Source organism: Monopterus albus, unplaced genomic scaffold (assembly GCF_001952655.1).
Source record: "Monopterus albus unplaced genomic scaffold, M_albus_1.0 scaffold3.1, whole genome shotgun sequence".
Taxonomy (NCBI): domain Eukaryota; kingdom Metazoa; phylum Chordata; class Actinopteri; order Synbranchiformes; family Synbranchidae; genus Monopterus; species Monopterus albus.
In genome coordinates, this window is record NW_018127883.1 from 3,762,270 (window position 1) to 3,769,601 (window position 7,332).

Sequence of the window (7,332 nt, forward strand, 5' to 3'; positions counted from 1 at the left end):
GATACAAAAAGATTTCCCAAGCTTTAAACATCCCAAGGAGCACTGTGCAAGTGATAATATTGAAATGGAAGGAGTATCAGACCACTGCAAATCTACCAAGACCTGGCCGTCCCTCTAAACTTTCAGCTCATACAAGGAGAAGACTGATCAGAGATGCAGCCAAGAGGCCCATGATCACTCTGGATGAACTGCAGAGATCTACAGCTGAGGTGGGAGACTCTGTCCATAGGACAACAATCAGTCGTATACTGCACAAATCTGGCCTTTATGGAAGAGTGGCAAGAAGAAAGCCATTTCTTAAAGATATCCATAAAAAGTGTCGTTTAAAGTTTGCCACAAGCCACCTGGGAGACGCACCAAACATGTGGAAGAAGGTGCTCTGGTCAGATGAAACCAAAATCGAACTTTTTGGCAACAATGCAAAACGTTATGTTTGGCGTAAAAGCAACACAGCTCATCACCCTGAACACACCATCCCCACTGTCAAACATGGTGGTGGCAGCATCATGTTTTGGGCCTGCTTTTCTTCAGCAGGGACAGGGAAGATGGTTAAAATTGATGGGAAGATGGATGGAGCCAAATACAGGACCATTCTGGAAGGAAACCTGATGGAGTCTGCAAAAGACCTGAGACTGGGATGGAGATTTGTCTTCCAACAAGACAATGATCCAAAACATAAAGCAAAATCTACAATGGAATGGTTCACAAATAAACATATCCAGGTGTTAGAATGGCCAAGTCAAAGTCCAGACCTGAATCCAATCGAGAATCTGTGGAAAGAACTGACAACTGCTGTTCACAAACGCTCTCCATCCAACCTCACTGAGCTCGAGCTGTTTTGCAAGGAGGCATGGGCAAAAATTTCAGTCTCTCGATGTGCAAAACTGATAGAGACATACCCCAAGTGACTTACAGCTGTAATCGCAGCAAAAGGTGGCGCTACAACGTATTAACTTAAGGGGGTTGAATAATTTTGCACGCCCAATTTTTCAGTTTTTTTATTTGTTAAAAAAGTTTGAAATATCCAATAAATTTCGTTCCACTTCATGATTGTGTCCCACTTGTTGTTGATTCTTCACAAAAAATTACAGTTTTATATCTTTATGTTTGAAGCCTGAAATGTGGCAAAAGGTCGCAAAGTTCAAGGGGGCCGAATACTTTCGCAAGGCACTGTATATCCAAAAACCCTACAGTTATGCTCTTTATTGATTGATTTTATTTATGTACATTGCAAACTTTGAGCTGGTCCTTAGACACAGGTTTGTGTGATTTGATCAAATGTGTGAATTGTGACAGTTGTAGACAGAACCATCATCATTTCCATGGTACAGACAAGTTATAGGGAAAATATGCTTTAAAAACACTAGCTGGTGTGGATTTCTCTTTAGTCACCCTCACTCAGAGGTGTCTGGAAAGACTGTTGCTTTGATGCAAAGCCCCTAACATCACACATTAATGGATTATTGGACCCATCTCCCATTACTTGCAGTATCTCTACTATTCAGTGTCAGCTTTCTTCAAGGATGGGAACAATTCTGAATGTCACACTTCTGCTTCTGCTCAAAACATGTCTGTACACTTATAGTGACTGATACTTCTCCACATCTGAAGATAAATTTTAATTGTCCAAGTTGAGCAGGGAATCCCCCACCCATCAATCCAAGGCTGCTAGAAATACAATGACATGTACTTGTTGTTGAGCGAAAGTGGGAAATTTTAGTTTTGGATAGGCATTTAAAGGATTAGCCTGGTGCTTCCAAACATTCCTGTGTAATTAGACACCGCCGCTGTCAGTCATGCAGAAGCAACGAGCTGATTGGCTGACTGTCAAACAAACACTGGGAATGTCCCCGGTGGAGTGTCAATAGTTATTCTTTGAGACCTTGAGTTCACTCACCTTGTTTGATTTTCAACTGAAGTCACTGGGAGAAAAGAAGACCTAGGGGTGAATTATGGTTTGAGTGTGTGTGAATATGTGAGGCAGACAGGACTAGAGAGGATAAGGACAATCAAAGGAAACTCTTTTAAAATACTGCATAAGCACCATTGTTGCATATAAATTTGACCGAGATAAGTGGAAATGAATCTTAACTGGAAAGAAGATAAAACAAAAGTAAACCTTACAAAAGAGAGAGAGGAGCAGAAGAGGACAGAGCAGATAGAGTGATAAGGCAACACAGAAACAAAGAGAAGAAAAAAGTAAAACTTAAAAGCAGAGCCAAAGCGAGAGGCTGAGAGAGAAGGAGAGAACAAGAGTGCAGGGGGAACTAAATGTGGATCATCTAATCTGGATCATAGAGTCAGCATAAATGAATAATAGATGAGCAGAACATTACCACCACTCTGCAAACAAGGGAGAGGAGGGGAGGCATGTAGAAAATCAGCACAACAATCCCATGTCCTGCCACTGACCCAAACCTAACTGGGATGTTTCTTGCTTTATATTTCTGCATCTATCTCTATTTCTTTTCTTGCTAGAGAAATGCCTAAAGTGATTTTAACCTGACAAAGACCTCTTAAGTGTAATTTATGACTCCTGTCTTTTAGAAACAAAGGCAAAATTAGCAGCAAGAAGAAAGCAAAGAGAAGGCTGGGTGGACACACGGGTCAACAAAAGGTGCGTTTCCACCAGAAAGTCCAAGGTACTTTTTATTCCAAGTAAATGAAGTGATTTGAATTTCCACAGCAGGGCCAAAGCCCAGGGAAGATTAAACAAATTGGCTCTATGACATAAAAGCATGATGGTCGGCTGTGAGGTTCTAAGAATGTCGCACATTAAATGCTCATGATGGTTGACACATACCAGTGCTGGAGGACAGACTGCAGGCAACGATGAAATGATCGCTTTTCTGCAAGTTTATACTCATTTAACAGTTTTTTTTTAAAATTGCACCTACAATAACGAGCATAGAGACTGTCAACTCTGAGTAATGTCACTGTCATGCTCTCCTCCACGGCTTCTGCCTGCTAGGCTCTGTGTGTGAAGGATCTGAGCTCTGCCCTCAGGACAAACATCAGGAGAAGCCTCCATAAACACCAAAAACATATTTTTCAGTTCACTGATCTCACTCACTGGTCTATGGGGAAAAAAAATACTCCTTAGAAAATGAGAACCCAGTTGCATCAATGCACCCAAATTATTCTTTACACTGGCACACACTGCAAGTGAAATGCTCACACCATAGAGCCCTGTATTTGACCAGTCAGCAATGTTCAGCTTGCTCCCTAGCTGCTCCTTGGAGCAAGTTCCAAGAAATGGGGGAAATGGGGATAAAGTGTGTGACTTTAACGTCTGACTCCTTTGTTTCCTGTCAGAAAAAAATACTTTTATTTTAACCACAGTGCACCCACAGTCTTTCCTAATCTTAATCAATACATTTTTGTACCTAAGCCTAATCAAATCCAAACCACCGATGTTCAGGTAGAGACAGGCTACAGTATATCTCAAAACCTGTGCAAGAAAGCTCATGTGTGTTTTTGTATATTGAGTGGATTGGCCCACTATCATGAATGCTACCCAGTTCGCTCCATGACTTGCGTGCACAGCATCAATACGCACACAGGACAAGATGACACAGCAATTGAAAAAAAGTGTAATCGACATCTGTTTTACTGTACTAACTGTACTGACTTCTTCTTTTAACTCTCAATAACCAGACTTTGACTTATCAGATGCAATGTAAACAGAATGACTTTGTTTCTACTGACCCCACTTTCGTCATGCTTCTCTGTTCCTGTTCTTACATTCTCACTTTTGAAAATTTTGACCTTTTGACAATTTTTTTAAGTTTTGTCCTTTTCTGTTTAATGCCTTTTCATCCTTTCATTCTTCTCTCTGTTGCTTTTGTCTCAGTGTATTTATTCTCTCACATTTTTGTTTGCAGATGTCCCTTCATATTCCACAGATGTATTTATTACTATTTTTTTAAGCCACTTTCTTTTCCTGACAACATTTTTATGTCAATACACTGCAGTGGATTTATCCTCCGTATTTAACCAATTGTTTCTTGGAAATCCACACTTACAGTGACATTGAACGCATGTATGAATGAGTGAGTAGGAAAGAGAGAAGGAGAATGAGTAAAAGAGTTTGCCTGAGCTTCTTCTTCTTCTTCCTCTTTTTTTTTTATTTTTAATGGCAAGATTGCTTTGGGCAAGCACGCACAAAAACACACAGTGTGCTCCCGTACCAAGACGATGAAAGGACTAGACAGAACAACACAAAGCCCTATTCACTGATAGCCTGCACACAATAAAATTCATTTTCCATTTCTTAGCAAAATATGATCAATTCTTAATAAGACTGTAGACCTCCATTTCTTTCCATTAAATGGTCACAAAGGCAGAGATGCACCTCTCAGGGTGAGGAAATGATGACATTCCTGTGGTGACATCGAAGTGCTTTGGAAGCAGCACTTTATAGTAATAATGTTACATTATCCAATGAAAAGGACAGTTGCCTGCTGCATTCTCACCAGCTATTGCTGTTCTGTGCAAAAGTCTTCAACCTTGAAAATTCTAGATGTTGCAGTGCAGTTTTCTGTGGCAATCCCTAATTGTGTACCAGAGGAGACTGAATTATTTCTAAGCATTGCGCCCTTTGTAAGCTAAGTTCTGAGGTTTACACCATCCATAGCATCACCTGAAGAAACTGTGTGAATGCTGGGATCTACATAAGTTCACTTTCTCAAGTTTTCATTTACTTAAGGAGAGAAATATTAGATGCCCATAAAGTAAAGAATTGAGCTCTGTCAGGTGGAGTAGTTAAGCATGAGAATATAGTGTTTGGTTAGACCATAAAATTAAAGGAGAATCTGCAAATTTAAAAAAGGGAAACTTAAAGAAGAGTGATTGGTTTTCATGTTAGTGAAAAAGAAGAACAACACACACACAGTGAAGGAATCTGTTTTGGAAGAATGATGCTTCCTCCCTCCAGCAGAGGAGCGCTGAAGCTGCTCTGGAGACAGTTTACTGAAACGTGTAGGGGTATTCACTTTATGTTCGTTTTTCATTTTTCTCCCATTTGTATCTTGCATTTCCGTATTTACATTTGGTTCAAGCATTTAAGCTGAACAAACCTCTTTTCGGTTTTGCTTATATTTCTGTGCTCTTTTGCTAAAAAAAGAATTCAAGCACAAGTATTTTCTCTGGCCCTGTTTACCTGCACATAGAAAGCCACTGAACCATGATTTATCAGAGGAATCTGGCCTTCAACCAAAATTCGCTGCCTCTCAAACTACATTAAGACCTTAATAGCAGCCCTGTATGTAACATTAGAACCAACCTTATCATGATATTACTCAAGCAAAAGTAGCTGGATCACTCATGATTTGAAGTTGAACAAGCTGAATTTAATTTTCCATGGCTCTTCCCTTCACTCTGCTCTAAACCCAGTCTGCTCTGCCTATGGCAGGTTTTCTGCTGCACTCAGTCAACTGAAGAAAAGCTTAAACTCCCCCTCAGGTAAGGATGTCTCTAAGGAACCCTCAGTCTACACACACACACACACACACACACACACACACAAGAGAACTAAGCACACTTGCAGAACAGCGGTGAGTATTTTAAAGCCTGTGTTAGGTTAACTTAACATTACCATATCTTTAGGCAAAGCTAATGAGAAGTTAAATGGGGAAGTGTGTTGTAAAAAGTGTGTGTGTGTGTGTCACTAAACAGTGTTGACACTGTGTAGATAAGGGCACAGATAAACCAAACTAACAGGTTAGCAATTGAAGACTAACTAGTCAATTTGTCAACTGTTATAAATATGAAGCAAAACTTATTTTACCAATGCAGTACATCTGTCCATTAAAACTTTTAATTAACAGATTCTCTTTTAAAAACTTATTTATAGTAAAAGCCACCCTGGATGAATGATATTAGCCATTTCTTCAGCAAAATACATTTTTTTTATTTTGGTTACTTTCACCATTTTCCTTTTAAGAACACTAGACAATCAGGACAGGGGCGACAGTCTTTGCTAGTACCCATACACAAATATTGAAATCTCTCTGCCATGCTGTACCTGACACGTGACCTCAGCTTGGAGGACATGGAACCGCAAAGGTATCAAGAGTTACCTGTGACATACAGTACATGAGGGATTTTTTAAATTTCATTTCAGCCGTACAATAAAGAATATATTGCGTCATCTTGGCAGCTGAGGCAAGATATCTTTTTATTGTCCCTTGAAAGCATCTAACTGAAAGACAAAGGAGGAAGTGGAGCATATTTCATTAATAAATAATTATTAATGTTACAGGCTAAGTTTTCCAAGTTCTACTTAATCCAGAGGTGATCAGGTATAATGACAAAGGTTTGTCATAAAATCATATCATGGTATGCATGTAAAGAATAGAAAAGTTTTGTAAAACCTTAAAAATATAAATAACCTTTAATAGATTCCAAATTGATTTTCCCTTTGAAGATAAATATCTGGTTAACTGCACCTGACATTCTCATCCAGTGGGATAATTACAGTGGAGAGCAATAGATGAGTAGCAAGAGAAAAGATCACTGATTGAATAACAGAGGAAAGATGGGGATGAGTCATGAGATGCTGATTACTAGAACAGTGACCAAGATGTTAGCCTTAAAAAGGTCATTAAGATATGCCAGCATTAAGATATCACAGATGAGAGTGGTAGAACACTCGGACAGAGTGGTGTGTAGACAGCAGAAAAGAAAGTGAGGTGAGTGTATAATAGCATATGTGCATTTTGTGACTGTCCGCCTTTCCTTGCATCCTGTTTTCCCCTTTTCTCCTCCTTGCTCACACTCTTTACATTTCCCCTCCCTTGCTTTTATTCTGTCACACTCTCCCTTAAATCTCCCTATGAAATCTACTCTTGCCACGGGTAATTACAATGAACAACTTCATATGGCTGCTTCGCCTGCTGCCAAGATAAGGCGGAGTAGCAGGGCATGCACACCCAACTGCATCCGCACACACCCTCATTCCCTATCTTATCTCCATCGTCACAGAACAACCACCTTCTGCCCAATTCTGCTCTAATCTTCTGCGTAAACAATACTGATATTTCACCACTGTCCACAAAGAAAGGAGGGGGAGGAGGATGGGTAGGAGGAAAGGGCTAAAAACAGGAGAGGTGGAGGAGAAAGGTGCCAGGCTGAGAGAATCACTTCTTTAAAAAAAAAACCTATGTAAGTTCCATCTAACTCAGTTTCTTTAAATACTGCTGTTAAGGTAATAGTTCATTTCATAGTACCTCAACTTGGAGTTGAAGAGGTCTGGTTTATTACTGCTTGGGTTTGATTTTCATTATTTTGTCAGTCATTCCTATCTGTAATGATAACTTTAGCATTAGTGAG